The following is a 19,356-nucleotide window of genomic DNA, read 5'->3' as shown; positions in this document are numbered from 1 at the left end:
GCAAATCAAGCCTAGACGGGCAAACCAATCCAATGTTTGCATACTATTCCCATGTTAACTCCTAGTTCTACCATGATCTCAAGTATAAAGCTAGTCAGGGCTGTGCGGTCGTGTGCAGTGCTCCAGACATGCCTCCAGTGTGCAAGGTCGATCGCCAATGGGCACCTGGGTTGGGGCGTGGGTGGGGTATGTGGAAATTGGAGCTAGCTCAGATCTTAAATCAAAGCTTATTACACTTAACCTTTTAGCCAGTGGATTCTGCCTCTTATGCTCTCCAGGTGGACTCTTTTCCTGCATCCTACTAAAGCCCTCTCAGACATGATTGGTAAACACCACTTAGACTAAAGACTACCTTTGAGAAATCCTCAAATATGAAAAAATATTGTCCCTTGCCCACAGAAGTCTGTGTAAGCTGGTATCTGCAAGCAAAGAAGGTATCACCAGCAGTAATCTAATTATCCTGACACTAAGTGAAGGGCACAAAGGGATTATGGAGGTTAAGTACTGCATTCCATTAGTGGCCTGACTCTTATCACCCCTATCAATTCATTATCTATGATTATGATGATATCAGTGGAAAAGACCAACAGATTCAGCTGGAGTTCAGGGAACCTGGAACGGCTCAGTACTGTCAGAGCTTTGACTATAAGATGCTCGAATCCCTGAAATAGCCTCATTTCCACACTGACAACAATTCTCTAACAGGATGCACTGCAGCAAGGGAAGCTGGGGATTAAAGCTGAATTGTCACTGGGGTTTGTATCAGCACACGATCCGGGTATGAGAGTTAGAGTGAGTGGGAGGTGGAAAAAAATTCTAAGTCGCCCTCGGGTGCATGGAGGTCTACTTAGCACATGAATAATGTAATGAAATAGCTGGTGATTTATTCTACAGTAAACACACCCTTTTGACAGAATGTCCTCAGACTTCAAGTGTTTGTAGGTGGTTGTGTGTTTTGACACCTGCATACTCTGCTTGTTTGTGCATTTGTGTGTAGATGCAGATGTCTGAGCGTGTGCCATCAAGTGTATGTTTAAATGTGAACTCTGCGCAAGGTGCTAGCCAAGCTCATCACAGGTGAGCACCTTGTGTGGGCTGCTGTCACCTGTCCTCCATCATCCTCCCCTCCCCCTCCTTACTGTCACTGTTTCATGTCATTCATTAATAGGTGCCCCAGGGCCAACAATAGCTCACTACAGCCTTTTATTACTGTCACTTCACTCCCAGAGCCCGTCAAGGTCAAATCTGCCTCACTGTCGTTCACCTGTCACACACAGCCTGCTGACATTTGTGTTATGGGGAGCGAGAAGGAGTATGTGTGTCTAAAAAAGAGGAAGAGGGCAAAAGAGAGAAAGAGACAGAATGACGGAGAGGAGAGGGAAGGGAAATAATAAAACGTCAGGAGAGCTGCCATGTGAACAGATGTAGTCTGTTCTCTGTCCTTGATTAAGCGTGATGACTGTGGATCCTGTGAGACTACAATATGTAAGTAAAATATAAAAAGCCAATCTGTTTCCTAGGGAGAATTTTTAATCACAGGATCATTGGTTTTTGGAAGGAAGTGATCCGTTTTCTAAGACAGTTGAAAACTTAATAGATATAAATATTGCATCTGCCATGGTTAGATACGTGTTGATCAATCAACTCTGAAAGAATGTCTTATCCAGTTCAATCTGCATTCTGCAATAAAATGTGCTACATAATAGTGATATGTGGATGTATATGTCGTTTCAAGTATCAATTATTCAGCTTTAGTTACGACATTAATTGTACTGAAACAGCACCGCTTATAGTCTAAAATTATATTCATCTGAGCAGCAATGCATCAAAAGTCACAGTTTAAGTTTTATTTGATCTTAGTGCTGCAGTTCATGGCACAGTACTGCTTAACAGACTGGACATGTTTGGATGTGTTTGTGTGTGTGTGTGGGGGGGGGGTGTACTTTACTGAATTTGTTTAAAACTAGGACTAGCTTGTTAAGCTTACTCAGATTGCAGAATATCACAACATCACCTACTACTGTAGATCTCAGTGTGATCGGATGACCACAGTCCCTTACACTCACTGAGTAAGTACAGTCAAGGAATCAGTCAGCTTTAATAAGGGGGCGCAGATAGCCTTGTGTTTTAAGGCGCACCCCGTGTACATGTGCTGCCTGGGTTCAAATCCATCCTGTGGCCCTTTCCTGCATGTTTCTCCCCGCTCTCCCATCCCTGTTTCTGACTCTATCCACTGTCCTCCTCTACCAAGGGGCACAAAAAGCCCCAAATAAATCTGTTAAAAAAAAGATATTAAGAAAGAACAGATTTAAGAAAAATCAGCTTACACAACTTTTTGAGACTTTCACACTGGCACCATGTCAGACCATACAACAGAAATCTTGTCCCCTCATGGCCTGCATTCTGGCCACATTACATGTGTGATCTTAACTGCTCATCGTATGATGATGTCACTACCATCTCTATGATTGTGTGCGAGTTCACAGGTTGGCAGGGAGGCGGGTCAGAGAGTGTGAATCATCGCTACGATAGGAGTGCTCTTTGTGATGCCAGCGTTCTAAACAAACAAAAGCTAATTACAATTACGAAAATTAGCCCAGTTTGGGCTGTAAGATGATGCAAGGGTTAGCGCTGTTGCCTCACAGCATGAAGGTTTCTGGTTTCTCCCGTGTATACGTATGTTCTATTTGGGTACTCTGACATCCTCCTACCACCAAAGACTTGTTCCTTAGGTAATTTGGTGACTCTAAATTGACCGCAGATGTGAGTGTGAGAGTGTCTGGTTTTTCGTCTCTGCATGCAAGCCCTGTGATTGACTGGCACACAGTCCAGGGTGTACCCCAGCTCTCGGCCAGGGACAGCTGGGATAGGCTCCAGCTTGCCGTGACCTCAAACAGGATAAGTGGTCTAGAAAATGGATGGCTGGAGTCCAATTAGCCCAATATGTTTAGCTTTGCTGTATGCACATGTAAGATCTATGGAGGGAGAAAAAGTGGGGAATTGTACAGTGTCCCTAGATGACAATGTAAGAAAAATTCTTACATGCTAGTCTTGGACACATCATTGATTATGTCATATTAGAAGAGCCGTTTGCCGTTCCTTATGGTCATACTGGGCCTGACAAAATTGAGCCAAAATCTGGCTGAAATAGTGTTGTCTGAGTTAGTCGTTAGAGAATGTTGGATTCAAGTCATGTTCTTAAAATGCTGAATTGCTTGCACCTATGTTCCTAAGTTGATGAATGCCAGGTGCTGAAAGCAAATGCATATGTATTCTAATTAGCACGTAGAAATGCCCTTTTAATGCCAGCATAAGGGCACGGGACTGCAGGGCAGTGTGTAAACACAGTAGGGTTAGAAAAGAAAGATATCAGTGACATCCAAATTTAAATAAACTGTAAAAATTACCAAAATACCTCCAAATACTTCAGTCGTTCTGAAGTGGGTGCTGCTCAAAATGAATCCAAATAGAAAGATTTAATTACATTTTTTGCACCAGAAGTGGATATTAAATACAAACACATTAATCTCATGAAATCACTGGTTTTTCATCAGAAATAAATTGCCTCATGGTCTAATAAGAAAAGTATGCATGAGTTAGAAAAATGTTAAATGTGAGCATGGTTTGAATAAAAGGTTAATTAACCCTAAAACCTGATGCTTTAAAGATGGAACATACAGTAATTAAAACTTATTTATGTCAGCTCATGCACATACCCATGAGTGAAGACAGGTTTTAAAAAAGGATCTAACAATAAACCTCCTACACATGTGCTAAATTTACTTCATAATCTGACATCTGCAGCTATGATCAAACAATGCACGTTTAAATTAATTCTTGACCATAATTAAAGCTTGTTTACTTGTATTTTATTAAGTTAAATTACAGTGTTGAACTGATAAGAATACAGTTAGATTGAATTTTAAAAATTGTATTTTACTGTGTCATACTTAGTCTGGCATATTTGAGTGCTGATGGGTGCAAAATTAAAGTTTTTATCCTCTTGTATCAGCACTCTTAGATTTAATTTTTGGGCAAAGAAAAAAATCACAGATAAGTAAACTTTGCTGAATGCCAGTGTCTTCTTTAAAACTGCATTAGAGCAACGTTTCTCTTAAGAACAGTTGCTGAATGAGGCCCTTGTGTGGTTGTGGCAAAATGTATTACAGTATTAAAAAAGAAAAAAATGAAATGTTGGCCTTTGCTCTAAAGAGGAGGGCTTAAAAGTCAGTGCTCCATGGCACAAAATGTACAAATCAAGTCAGAAATCTTGGCTTAATCATGGACTCAGACCTCAATGTTACCAGCCTATTAAAAAATCATCCTATCACTGTCTCAAAAAAGTCTAGAATTGAAGAATTTCTGCCCAAAGAAGACACAGAGGAACTTGTTCATGCTTTTTAGCAGGCTAGATTATTGTAAGAGTGTTTTCAGGAGGCTGCCAAAAAAAGCATCAGACAGCTGCAGCTCATCCAGAGTCCAAACTAACAAAGAAAGTAGAGCAAGTTACACCATTTGTTCAACACTGGCTTCCTGTGAGTCAAAGGATATCCTGCTGTTTGTAAATAAAGCACCCAATGGATTTTGCCCAAATTTCTATCCAATCTTTTAGTCCCTCACGCTCCTCACCTGTGGAACAACGTACCAGAGAACCTAAGGCTTTCTACATCTGTTAGCTGTTTTAAAACATTTTTTTTAATCTCCTGTAAGTTCAATATTCTCTAAACTTCTTTTTAACAAGCCCTTTCGATGCAATCAATATTAATTTTGTGTTTTGAATTGCTCTGTGTATGAATCTGCTCTATAAATAAAGTTTCTTTCCCTTGCCTAACTATGTACAGGAAGTTGTAAAAAGCAATACTGTAACCGTGCCAAAATGACAGGAAAGGAAATGTAGAGGATATGCTTGTGACGCCACAGTAGGCAGGGGTCACTCCAGTTAAAAGAGAGGAAGAAAACATGTACTGGTGACAGAAAGCAGGAAGTGAGCTACAGAGATGGGCACAAGTCACTTTTTGCAAGTCCAAGTCACAGGCGGATCAAGGGGGGGGCTTACAGGGCTTAAGCCCCAAATGTTTTCTAAGAAGTCCCAAATCTTCCAAACTGGTCAAAAGTTTTAACAACTGAGAGTTGTGATAAACAGATAAATTCAAAAAGAAATAGATGATGATAAACAAATGGATCGTGTTGAACACAACATAGGAGTTTCATTGTTGTTGCCAAGGTGTAAAAAATAATCATAATATTTACTTCTAGCCTTTATATTAGGGGTGATTAAGTTTTTTTCTGTGAGCCACAAACAGACAAATGTAAAGACTGCACCATTTTGATAAACCTCACCTATAGTGTGTTAATGTTAGTAAAAGTAGTACAGTTGGCCACACCTGTTAATTATTGAATTCATTCAATCAGACCCATTGCCACAGGTGTATAAAATCAGGCACACATGCAGTCTCCATCTGCAAACATTTGTAAATAAAAAACAAACAAACAAACAAAAAAACAAACAAAAACAGAAAAAACAACAACAAATTGGTTGTTCTGAGGAACTCAGTGAATTCAAGTGTGGCACTCTGATGGATACCATCTTCGCAATATGACTGTTCGTGAAGTTTCATCCCTGCTAGATATTCCACAGTAAGTGATATTATTAAAAAGTGGAAGCATTGAGGAACAACAGCAACCCAGTCATGAAGTAGAAGACCACATGAAATCACAGAGCGGGGTTGACTGCTAAGGCACATGGTGTGTGAAAGTTGCCAACACTCACCTGATTCCATATTGATTCCAACTGAAGCTTCATGGAATGGGTTTCCATGGCTACGTGCAAGCCTCACATCACCGAGTCCAATGACAAGCGTCAAAAGGAGTGGTACAAAGCACGCTGGACATTGGAGCTGTGGAAGAGTGTTTTGTGAAGTGATGAATCACACTTCCCAGACTTTTATTTTAAAAAGTATACATTTATTTCCAGGTCATGTGAACATCCTTTTTTGCGTCTTCACTGTCTTTACAGTAAAACAATAACAAAAACGAATAAAAAGAAAATGGCGCAGAATATTTTTTATGGTGTCTGTCCAGAAACCAAAAAACGGGTCAAGCTGGCCTTTTTCTCGAATGCCATGTGCTCAGATGCTCTGGTACCCAGATCCTTAAAGCTTCAGAATAGCCATTTTGGACAAGGCTATGCTTCCAACTTTGTGGCAACAGTTTGGGGAAGGCCCTTTTCTAATCCAACATGACTGTGCCCCAGCGTGCAAACAAGGATTACAAGGTCATGGCCTGATGAGTCCGGTGTGAGAGAACTTGACCAGCCTACACACAGCCCTGACCTAAACCCTGTTGAGCACCTTTGGGATGAACTGGAACAGAGATTGCAAGTCAGGCCTTCTTGTCGGACATCAGTGCTTGACTTCTTAAATGCTCTACGGAATAAATGGGCACAAATTCCCTCAGAAACACTCTAAAATCTTGTGGGGTACCTTCCAGGAAGAGTGGTGGCTGTTATTGCTGCAAATAGGGGACAAACTCCAAATTTAAGTACATGTATTTGAATACAATGTCATTACAGTCCTTGTTGGTCTAATGGTCTGGTGGCCGAATACTTTCCTCCATATTTTGCTATTTGTTCTGACGTAACTGTGACTGGCTTCGGGCTCGTTTTTATAATGCTATTTTTTTCAAATGTCTAATTTCCATGTCTTTCACTCTTGATTTCATTAATTTACTGTATTTGTAAGACTTGTTAAAGTAAATCTGCACATGATCACTGACTTACACCAAAAGTAGTCAAATTTTCCACTTCTGTGTCCTCAGTTTCTTTATTTCTACGTCAGAAACTTGTATAAATATTGTTGCAATTAAATAAGTGTATTTTTCATTTGTGCTGCATTGCCCATTAGCCTTGCTAACCACCCCGTGACAAGCCGCCCTGAGAATGAGCCCCTCTGTTTCATTTCATGCTTAGAGGAGTAATAAAACTGCTTCTTTGGTGTTCTGATCATTTTGAGTTTGTGTGAACAGAGAAACTGTGTTGATAGGTCATTTGAGGTTGTCACGGTTCTTGGATGGGCTGGTTTCTTCTCTGAATTGTTGTTCAGGCTGACTTCCCTCTTTGTCTCATAAATGTAGGGGATGATGGAACAGACTGGAGGAAGGCCTTAGGGTGGAACACTATGACATCAAGCATTACATATGGAAGTTATTCAAGCTGCTCGGGGTGAAATAAGGGAAATACTGCATCTGGCAAGAACTTTGGACGTAACTCTAGATAGTAGGAAACTTGCACAATGTTCAGGACAGGCTGACAGTCAATTATCAGCATATTTCTCTCCACTGAATTTCTTTTGTACATACATCCTCGGCTCTAACTCCAGACTTGAAAGGAAGACCATTTTTCCCGACAGTGATTTCCTCCAATATCTCGTCTCTGGCTGTCTCCGTGTGTGTTTTTAACAGGCAGACCCATGGGCTTACACTTTTGCAAGCCTTGCAGCCCGTGCCTACAAAGTAAGGAGGAATGCAGAGCGGCTGGCGGCTGCTCGTGTGTGCAGAGCGACGACTGGACATATTGCTCTGACCGCTGCTGTGACATCTGCTGCCAGATGTGCGTGAACGTATGCTCTGGCGTGTGTTCAGGGGACTGCAGCTACACCTTCTGTACTCTCTGCCTCAGCCTGGCACAGAACTGTGCCTCTCTTATTAACACCCAACAAACTGAGACATCAGAGGCACAACGTGAGTCTATTATTCATAATGCAACCATTATACGACTGCTTGTGTTTACTTTAGTTAACCTAAATTTAATCTGGCTGTTTTTATCTGTTTTAGAATCTGTGATGGCTCCAGACCTGCATGCAAAGTGAACATGGGATCAGCCTTAAAAAATCCATTGATTTAAAGCCTGCAGCTTCTCCAGGTAAATTAAATTTAGCTCTAAAGTGTTTGTTTGGGTAGCTTCAGTGTCTTGACATATGCTGTGGGATTTTAATGCCACAGGGTCCTTTGTTTCATCAAAGAGGAGCTTAATGCCAATTTTAGCTATGCTGAAACGGAACAAAAAGATTTTTCATTCAAGCTATTTAATCCGCATTGACCTCTAAAATTCCTGCCAAGCATGCTATGGAATAGTTCCAGCTGTACGTATTGTTCAATTCCAAGTGCATTTCAGTGATAGACCAAGTAAGTTTCAGTGTTAAAAAGCTTATCGCTCTGAGACATGTTGACAAAAACAGATATCCCAGTGTATCTGAGAAATCACCGTCTCTATTTCATAGGTCAGGACAAGCGCATGTACTGAACTGACCTCTTTATGGTAAACTTCCAGAGAAGTGTAATCCTTTCTGTCATGCTGCCAAGTTTCTGAACTGAGGGTGTGCTTGTTTTTCTTTATCATTCACTTTTTGTTCAGACTTACATGATCAGAAAAGTGCTTACACAATCAAATAAGTCAAGTATTTAGACACAGTTCCTATAATCAAACAGCATTTCATGCTATACATACAAGTAAGATTACTCTTTGGTATGTCATGGAAATATCCTCATTTGACTTCTCAGGGGGAGAAGTGTTTACGTGACCCAGTTATCCCCACCCTTTCCTGCTTCCTACACTGTAAAAAGATAGCTGTTTGAACAGCAGAATGAACACCCTGGCTGCCTTATAATTATAAATGGACTGAATATGAACTTTAAAGTAAGATTATGTATTCATTTAAAACAAACAAAAACTTCCCTAGTCAAACACGTTATCTTCCAGTTTGCTTCAGTTTTTATTCACATTTTTGCAGGTTTTTGACCACAAAGTTTTTCCATATCAGTCATGGTTGAACTAGGATAGGAACTAATAGTAGAATAGAATGTTTGCAATAATGTGATCCTAATAGCTGATGGAGGGCAGGAAGTGGGGGGCAGGCATATAATGAATGGGAATGGTAGAAAGTTTGTACTTTACAGCTTTAAATGGATCCTACAGAAGAGGATCAAGGCCACTGATGCAATTTAGATGCAATTTTTTTAAGTTGTGAGAAAAAAGTCAGAAATCTGAGATTAAAGATTAAATATGATAAGAGTCACTGCTGATAGAGTCCGATGCTAAAGGGAACTAAACATGAACCAAATGTTTTTGGTTTCTGTGGCTGTGTTCATCCATGAGAGCAGTTTAGGTTGGTCCATGTTGTTTTTGGCTAACCTGACACTCAAGATAGTTTCATGTATCTGTTGAAAGGAGTATACTTCACATTCATCTGGCTGAGTGCCCATACAAAATATTTGGGAAAAGGCAGAACTTAAAAAAAAAAAAGAAATTGGAGGGTGATTGGGCAAATGTTCTGTAATGTCATCCATGGCCTCCATTGTTTGCAGACGTGCAGTATAACTAAGTCAGCAACAGCCGTAGCAATCACCTGATGTCCTAAACTGATGCTGATTGGTCTGCGAATTTTGCAGACTAGGAACAGACGTTTCAGATTGGAGTTAAGCAAGATGGATCTGCCTGATGACAGGCACAGAATCTGCCCAATTGCAAGGTTAGATTCTGGCGCCCCCTCTTGACAGAGCAGTGTATGTTTATATATGTTGGAACTTGATGTCTTCAAGCATCATAGAGATACAGTTTGCATATATGACAGTGCAGAATAAGAGTATAAGCCCACACATGTGACTGTGAATCAGTGGGTAGAATCGGTTGTCTTGCAACCGTAAAGTCAGGGGTTTGATACCCTACTCCTGTCACATGTCGATGTATAGTTAATAGACTCCCAGCTAGTATGTTGTTAAAAATTGATAACCAGTAAGTGAGTGAGGTTGTAAAACATAATAAAAGATATAATATATACAGTATAAATAATGTTAGGGAAATGTTAAAATGAGTGGCCATAAAAATAAATAAATTAGTCAGCTATTCATGAGTCTGATGGATGTGAGCACTAAGCTTGACGTGGCTCTCTTTGTCTGGAAAGTGAGTGATCTGTATCCATGGCCTGAGGGTAGAGCTGCATTGACTCTGAAGTGAGAGGTGTCTCAAACTGTATGTTGTCCCTGTAGTTTTGTCCTTCAGTTATAAATGCTGCTGAATGTTTCCTGCTTCAGTCAGATTATTTAACCAGTCGTTGTTATAAATGTCAGGAATAAAGGGACCTAAATCAGGCTGTTATATTGAACATTATAAATTATCAAGTGACACATTTGCAGAATGTTGTCAGGATTAATTGATGGACTTAAAGTTTGCAGAGTTTTCTGAGGAGGACACTTTATGGCTGTAAGGTGAGCCTGTTATCAGCATTGTTCTATGGTATTCATAGCAGTCAACCTTTGTTTAATGGATTTTGAATGACAGAGTGGGGACGTTGGACAGTTCTTTGAGGAAGTCAACAACCAGTTTCTTAGTCTTGAAGATGTCATGGATGGGACAGTTCTGCCTGTACTGCTTTGCAGAAATGTCCATCTCAGGCTGTGGTTTTGTCCCAATGGAAGGGCAGCAGCCTTCAACCTAAATATTTGAAGGACAATTACATCACAGTGGCACGTTGAAGGCTGACCTGTTATAAAAGCTACTTCAAATGTGGCCTATTAATGCATCTTTCTTACCCCAAAAGATCCGTCATGTTCATCCTTCATGGGCCAATATTCAATGCATTACATTACAATAATTTTTAAAATATTTTTCTGTCAGCTTTATTTCTAATTAAAGTCATATACAAATAAAACACAATTAAATGCATGGAATGAAAATGAAGTAATGTATATAAAAACAAAAAGAGTTAAAAGTCTAATCAGAAATCCTGAAATGTAAATGGATTTGAGCTTTTTCTTGTCATCTGATTACTCACAGGTCGCAGGTCACACCTACCCATTCGCACCCTTTCACTCCTCATTCACACACTGATGGCAGAGGTTGCTTTGGAGGGTTCATTACTAGCTTATCCAATCCGTAAGCATCCATACTCATTTGCATGCCAATGACAAAGCAGTTGGAGTAAATTGGGGGATAAGTGTCTTGCCCAAGGACACATCAAACATGCGGTGGAGGAGCTGGGGATCAAACCCACAACCTTTCAACTGTGGGACAACTGACTCTACCTACTGAGCCACAGTCAAATGTAGCTTTGTGGAAAAGTTGTTTGGTGGTAGTAATCAGGTGCACTGAGTGTTTTCCAGTTGATGAGTCTAGTAGGTAACAGGAGTGGTCCTTAGAAGGGTATGGGCAGGACAACTGGTGACGTGAACAGGAAGTTCTTTTTAAACCAGACCATCTCGTTTCAGATCAGCCTGATGCAGTCTAAAAAGGCTGGGTCACACTCATTGAAGAGTGCAGCCCCTGAAATGAGACAGATCTTGAGATGATATTTACATGGACACAAATAGTCAGTATAAATGGGTTAAACTGTTCTTCCTGTGCATGTCTGCCTCTTTCTTCAACTGTTCATGTCTGACTATCCCCCAGTTTATCAACTGCAAGGGAAGTTCCTACCACTGAGCTTTCAGTTTAATTTGGGAGAACAGCAGAGAAACGATCATTTCCAGTACATGACATAGATTCATTTCATAATTAAGAAAAATAATGCAGGCATCAAATGTCACAGACAGAAGAGAGGAGGGGAATTAAATCTTTGTGGCACCACAAGGGGATGAGTGGAGGAGGCATGTAGCAATAGCAGAAGTTGTTTATTACAGGCACACTAATATGCTTACCAAAAACTAGGCTGAAAATGATAACAGAGACATAAACACAGTTGGACTCATCACATACCAGAGCATATCATTGGCTGCTGCTACTGTCCACTCTGTTGATGAGTTCAGAGGCAGTTTTGAAGGAGCAGATTCTTCTTCTTCTTTTCCTTACAGATTTGCCCAGCAGGACATCTTTGCACCAATCAAAATACTTATGTTGCATACAGTGCTATGAAGATCCATCCTGATTTGTTCTTTTTTGCGTATTTGTCACACTTAAATGTTTCAAATCAAAATGCAGTTTTTAATGATATACTTTATTAAGTTAAAAAAAAAAGCCATCCAAACCTACCTGGCAAATTCACTAGCCAGATCCAGGCCTGATTACTGCCAGAAGTGTCGAATCAGGAAATCCCTTGAATAGAATCTGTCTGACAAAGTGAAGTAGGTTAAAATATCTTAAAATGCAACACATCATCTGGGGACCAAAAATAATTCAAGAACAGATAAGAAACAAAGTCATAGACATCTATCAGCCTGGAGAAGGTTACAAAGTCATTTCTGAGGCTTTGGGACTCCGAGAGCCATGGTGAGAGCCATAACCCACAAATGGAGAAAACTTAGAACAGTTGTCCATTATCACAATGTCTTCAGCATGTTTTTTATTTATGTTATTCTGGGCTGGTGCTCCTGCAGTAGTGAGATTACAGAGCCCTGTGGGCCTTCTGTATCTTGGCATCCAGCAGGAGCAGTTAATATTCCATGGCAGGTTTCACTGTGTTAAATGCACTTGAGAAAACCACAAAAACAAATCTGATAAGTGACGTGGGCTTCTCAAGATCTGTGCAGGCTTTGTTTGGTATTGTAAGTATAGCATCACATATTCCTTTGCCATTTGTGTGTAATCTGAAGAGGGTTGGAATGCAGGCTGACCTCCTCCTAAAGCAGGGAAAGAACAAGCTTTTCAAAGGCGTTCATAACAAAGGATGCTAATGCCACAGGGCAGGCTGATCTTGTACTTTGCATGTGAAGGATGTATTATCAAAAACAGGTGAACTTTTATCCCACAAAAGTAGCACTCACTGTGAGGCTTTTGTGTTGAAAAACTGCAAACAAGGTCGCCTAAGTGTACATAAAGTAAATTTCTTCAACAGACATTGAACCAGTGGCTGTAGTTGAAAAATAACCTCACAGAAATCTTTGTAATAATCTTGTTTGTATTTATAGGGTTTAAAGAAGTATCAATATTAACATCTGTCTGTTTCATAACCAATGAAAAAATCCTTAAGTAGATTTAAATGCATCACAGGTTAAAACTACATAAAGGCTCCAAATGATTCATGATCAGGGAAATGGCCTCTGTGGGTCTCAGATGGATGCTGCTATCAGTCTGCTAGTTGACATCCAAATGTGGTCACTTATGTCTCCAAAAAGTCATAATGTCAAAGTCAAGGCTACAAAAAGGCAGAAAACATTTGCTTTAAGTACTGTTAGATATACCCTTTTCTTATTCTTTTCACAGCAATGTATAAGTAAAGATACGTCTGCTTGCAGAAGGGACCAATCCAGTTGATTTTTGATGCTGTGAAGGAAGGATGTAAAAAACTGGAGCTCTCATTGCTGCAAAATGAAGAGAAGTCTGAGAGCTCAACAGCAAAGAAGAAGAAAAAAATAGTCTAACATTGAGCTATTATGCTTTAGAATTGGAGGACTGGGCAGAGAAAGTGTACAATACAGAAGGCCAATCACTCTGCAAGAGATGTTTGATTAGCTGGGGCAGAAGACAAGGACATGGGACATGAGTGAAAGCCTGGCAGTACAGTCAGACAGTGAGTAGCTGAGTATTTTAAATCACCGATGTGCAGAAGATGATTTAAAGAGGATGACTAAGAGTTCAGTGGTTTTTATTTTGAAGACAAATAGCGGTGATTATTCTTTATGGGACAAGTAACCATAAATGGTCACTTGTGTTGTCTATATTAACACATGGCCAATTCATCTAGCAACCACACAAAGGGTACTCTCAAAAATAAAACTCTTATAATGTAGTATAAACGTACTTTAATGTGTAGTGAGATGTAGCCACGGGTTTGTTAAACTGTAAAGAGTGTTGCAGTGGTAGATTTTACTAATTTGTAGACATTTTTAAGGTATAAATAGAAAAATAATTGTGATTTTTAGTCTGTTTCATAATCCTAAAACTGATTTAAGATACCTATGTGGTTGTGGAGGTTTTTTTTTTTTTTTTTTTTTTTTACAGTTAGCCGTACTTCTGCTGTAATTATTTGAGATTATGTGAACTTATGAGAAAAAATATTTGTAAAACCTCCTAAGACCCAAGAAAAGGAATAATCTCTGCTATTAGAATTTTTGAGATAATTGTCAATTGTGTCCACTTAAGTTTAAGTAATTTGGTTGAAATGTTGGAAAAAAACACTGCTCGGATAATTCAGGGAATTTGTTTGGAATTTTCAAGTATTTTTGAATTGAATTTTAGGAAATATTCTTGTATAATTTGCAGTGTTGCATCGGAAGATTTTAGGGAAATTTGCTATTAATTTTGTGTGCATTGTCACAGGAATTTGTTTAAATGTTAGGGGAAAACTTAGAACATTTTCATACAGTTTCATGGAAATTAGGGAAATGATTTTAGTTTTTATTTTTATTTATTTTTATTTAAATTTTTATTAGTATTTTATTTATTTGTTTATTTTATTTTATTTTATTTTTTTTTTTGCCAGACCCTCAACGGGATAAGTGGTATAAAAATGGATGGATGGATGGATAGAAGGGTATATTTTGTTTGATTGTTTGATTATCCAATTGAATTTCATGGAATTTAATTAAATATTTCCATCATTTTCATGGAATGTGGAGGAATGTATTTTCAAATTTTAGGGGAGTTGCTAATACATCATAGGGGAAATTGCTTTGGACTTTTGCACAATGGGTGGAGTTACTGACTCAGTTAGAAAAGTCCCGTCTGTGAGGAGAAACCACAATGTGATGTGGATTATATTCTGAATATCGTGGGGGAGGTCAGTGTGCACCTGTTAGTTAGTGTGAAATGCAGTTACATCAGTTTGCCTGAATTTTCAGGATTAAAGTATAAAAATGAAATAAGGGAAAACTGAAGTGGAGGAGGAGCATTATGAGACATACTTAACTTCAGTGAGTACTACTTAAACGTTTTTAGGTAATCATTTTCTCTTATATTTGGAGTTATATTGACTTATGAGGGATTACAGTGTGCAGTTGAACAATTTCCCAAAGCAGCTATCCAGGAATACACAAATTAAATTTGAATGCTGTGTTTGAACCAATTGGAGTAACAAAAACAGCAAGAAGTCTTTAGAAAGATACACTCTGAAGTTTCTTCACAAACTGTCAGACTCACTAGCTGCTACTGGTAATGAGTAAAACAACAAAAATATTTTTTCCCCCCGTCTGAATTTGTTCTGTGAAACAGAGGCCTGAGATGACTGCAGCTGGGAGGCATTAGCTGGAAAATTCAACAGGACCAAAGAATGAAGTCTTAGCCAGTTCAGGTTCAAAGCTGATGACAATAGAACAGAAAAGAAGGATTTTACACCTGTTTTTATGAGGAAAGTCCAGGTGTTTTCAAGCTGGAGACCAAAAAGGATGGTTGGTGAACATTTTTCTATATAGCATTGATTATAATTGCCTGAAAAAAGACATTATTGCAGTAAATACAGTGGACTATTGAGAACAACAGAGGCAAATATGAAATTATACAAAACCGGTCCATGGATCTTTAAGGATGTAATTATGTTTTGGACCAAAAATTTGACTGGATTTGGATTGTAGGGATTCTTTCTGATGCAGTGCGACTGTTTTTGATGGAATATTATGATCCTTGTGCCTTTCTAATGATGTGTTTAGCTCTTACAGAAAGTTTCCTAGTGAGTCTGGAACTTGGCTGACTTTCCGGCTGACTTTCCGGGGTCTTCGAAATGATATCCCCTCCAGTAACTCCGATATTGAACATCTTTTTAACCATTTATAATCCATTTTTCTATTGTCCCTTCAGTTAGCCGGATAGCCCACCACCATATTGTCTGTTTGTACTCCAGAATACATTGCGACTGGGCTTTGACAACCAATGGGAAGCTGTTCTGTCATCATGTAATACTTTGCTCAACAACGCATCTGCACAGAATTATAAACTGAAGGAGTCTGAATGACTCATAATAGAGAGAAACAGACACAGGAAGGCTGTAATTTGTCCATCAGAGTCACTGCACTTTAAATGATAACTAAAATTCCCAAAAGTGCAAGGACTTTCTTTGTCAAAATGTGAATATTTTGAAGAAATTTTGTCACAGAATTATTATTTTTAATTTTTCAGTACCAAAGAGATGGTAGAACAAGTTTGTGGAAAAAAAAACTCTTAGCATTAGCATTAATATGTTCTGTGCTTATACATAAAAATCTTTGAGTTTTAATTTCAGAGTAGTTTCTTTTTCTGTCTTTATAACCACATAACTTTTAAAAAATTGAAGCGATATTTCTGCAGCAGAAAAGGATGTTTGGAGCTTGACTGATGACCACAGGGTTGATGTTCTACAAGCGTGTTTTTTTAAGACATAAAGTCCAGATGAGATACAATGGTGAAAAAAATAGCTGAGCTCTAAGGGTTAATGGTGAGCTGTGTCACTTTTATTATTGTTTGTGGCCTGATAAATGCATTAATTGTGGCTGCTGTTGTGGTTTTATCCTGGAATGAATCCTGAGAATCAGAGCTTTCATCTGGTAACGTTATATTCACAGTACATTTAGTAAATCACTGAATCCGCCAGCCTGCTCTGGGGGGCCTTGGATTTTTATGGGATTAATGTAAGGAGAATAGTCACACGTCCAAGTCTGAGGTCATGGTTCTCTGCCGGAAAACAGTGGGTTGCTCCCTCCAGGTGGGGAGAGTGTCTTTGCCCCAAGTGAAGGAGTTCAAGTACCTCAGGGTCTTGTGCACGAGTGAGGGTAGAAGATCCACAGGCGGATTGGTGCTGCATCTGTGGTATTGCAGACATTGTACCGCATCATTGTGGTGAAGAGGGAGCTGAGCTGGAAGGCAAAACTCTCAATTTACCGGTCGATCTTTGTCCCAACCCTCACCTACGGTCAGGACCTCTGGGTAATGGCTGAGAGAACAAGATCGCGAGTTCAAGCGATCGAAATGAGATTCCTCAGGAGGGGGGCTGGACTCAGCCTTAGAGATAGGGTGAGGAGCCCAGACATCCAGAAGGATCTTGAAGTAGAACCCCTGCTACGTCGCATCGAAAGGAGCCAGTTTAGGTGGTTAGGGCATCTGATCAGGATGCCTCCTGGTCTCCTCCCTGTGGAGGTGTGGAGATGCCTGAGTTGACGGCTGCCACCGCGACCAGACCAAGGATAAGCAGAAGAAAATGGATGGATTTAATGGTCACTGTACATAAATTCAGAGCAACAACAGCAACGCTAAGACAGTCATTCATTCTTTTTTTCCTGTTCAGGAGATTGACTGTTTTAGGCACCTGATAAAAACTCTGTCAAGGATGCATTCAACACTATGTCCTTCTCGAGTGTCATACTCCTGTGGATACCAAATAATGGATGTTTTCTTGTAAATATTGAGTTTCAACTTGCCAACAATATACAGTTCGACCCACAGCCCAACCCTCATGCTACAGCACAGTCACATAGCCGTGACATCTCTCCTTTACAGCAGATTGATTGACAAGTGGGTATTGAAAGTTCGACTTCTCTCTTCCACAGCTGCTGTGGAGCTGGAGTGAGCTTAAGGCTTCCATCTAATGAGGACAGATTGGAGGAGCAGCGAGAACTTCAACAACAAGGGCAGAAAAAACTCTCTGCAGAGAAAACTTGGTAAGTTTAAAGTTCATGTGTATAAAAACATCATGTGGAATCAATAGCAGGGTATTGTATCACGTATAAACACGCTAGGATGGGCTCTCAACATGTTGCATTTGTGTGTTTTCTATTTCCAGAACAATGGTCCTTACAATAAGCTGGAGTTTATCGCTGCTATCATGGCTGGACAAAAGCTCCCCCAACAAAACAAGCTCTTCTCTGCGGGGTCAGGCTGGGCCCACCCATATGACACCACAGACTGAGCTCCGCTTCATGTCAACACTTTTCCAGCCAAAATGCTGCACCCCATTTCAGCTGGATGGATTTGTTTCCAGTGTGTCTGCATGTTTGCTTACAAAAAAGGACAGCTACTTCATCCTTATCTCTCAGAGACAAACAGGATTCCCTGACAACAACAGAGCCAGAGTGTTGTATTTTTCAAATCTGGGAGATTAAACTGAAGTGTAGAAATGGCCTCCTCCTCCTCGCGCACAACAGTACTTCAAAGCTCTCATTAGATGTCTGCAAGATTGTTTTGCACTTTGAGGCAAACAAAAATGTAATTCGGTTGCGCGTAGTGTGTGATCTGATATTTCTTTGTGAGATAAGGATGCCTGAGGACACAAGGTGCTATTTGCTTTCTTGGAATTAGACCTCTTTTTTTTATTAACCTCCATGAAAGTGTGGAAATGTTTATGAATGAATAATCTGTGACCCGGCATCAAAACAAGATTAGACCAAGGTCTGTCTAGGATAAAGGCCTTACACAACAAAGTCTGATGAGCTGCATTGTGTCCCCAACTGTCCCCATCTCTGCTCTTGTTCTCTCCTCCCCACGCTCCCTGTGGACTCTGCACTGCATTCAGTCAAACTCGAGCGTGTACCCGTCTCAAACCCAGAGGACAGACAGCCTAGTTTGCTCCTTGAACTGACCTTACCCTCCTGAAAGTTTGTTTTATGATATACGCACTCGGAGTCTGAAACTATTTGTACACTCTTCATTCACCTTGACTAATCGATTGCCTCCGAGTGCGGTTTCTTTTTTCCTTTATTTGCTTGGAATCTCCTGATAGAAGAGAGCTGAAATTGTGAAGTCTTAATTTAATATGAGAAGTCTTGAAGGAGCTTTGATGTAAACTGAAATATTGTTCCCAAATGTTGCTTTGAGATCAATAAAGATTAATTGCTCAAGGAAAGATGCAATATTTTGCTCAAGAGAAGCCTGAATGCATCATATTATGTATTTGTCTTTTTCTGTTGGAACAGGATTGAGTCGTCTTTTTGCACTAGGGGGACTTTAAAAAAAAATCAATGGCACCTTATCTTTAAAAGGAGGTCTCATGAGGCTTGTATCAAGAGATGGCTTCATTTACAACCTGCACAATGTGGGCGCACAGTGAGGTAACAGTAATAGAAAGTAAGGGCGAGGCCCCAAATGACTGAAGTTCTACCTCAAAAATGGAAGAAGAACAAAATTTAAGATCTTGGGAGGATTTTTTTTTGCACCTTCTCTGTCTTTCATCTTCTCCTCTCTGTCTTATCTCTTTGTGGCTGAGTGCATTTCTCTCACCTCGCCTGCTGCCTGTGTTCTCTTTTCATGAATCGCATTGCTTTTACTGAATGTCTTCTGGTTAGGTGTTGAGAAAGGCGTTGTGTGCTGCTGTCAGTCAACTAGATTACAGCTCTAGAGGATCCTTATTGCTCACCATCCAAAAATAAGTAGATGGCTTCTAACTTTGCCGGCCAGATATATATCTGAAGATGTCTGTTTTCCCCCCCGTTTTGGGAGGTTGTGCTACAAAAATCTCAAAATGACAGACA

At 39.8% G+C, this 19,356-nt stretch overlaps 1 long non-coding RNA gene across 1 annotated transcript; it reads left to right on the top strand.

The window, feature by feature from the left end:
* Positions 1-7,143: 7,143 nt before the first annotated feature.
* Positions 7,144-18,725, top strand: LOC121503604. Its single transcript, XR_005991377.1, has 4 exons — positions 7,144-7,737; positions 7,831-7,918; positions 17,440-17,550; positions 17,673-18,725. It is a non-coding gene; the product is annotated as an uncharacterized LOC121503604 (long non-coding RNA).
* Positions 18,726-19,356: the final 631 nt, after the last annotated feature.

This window comes from Cheilinus undulatus, linkage group 21 (assembly GCF_018320785.1).
Source record: "Cheilinus undulatus linkage group 21, ASM1832078v1, whole genome shotgun sequence".
NCBI classification, from domain to species: domain Eukaryota; kingdom Metazoa; phylum Chordata; class Actinopteri; order Labriformes; family Labridae; genus Cheilinus; species Cheilinus undulatus.
This window is presented reverse-complemented; position numbering and strand designations above follow the sequence as displayed.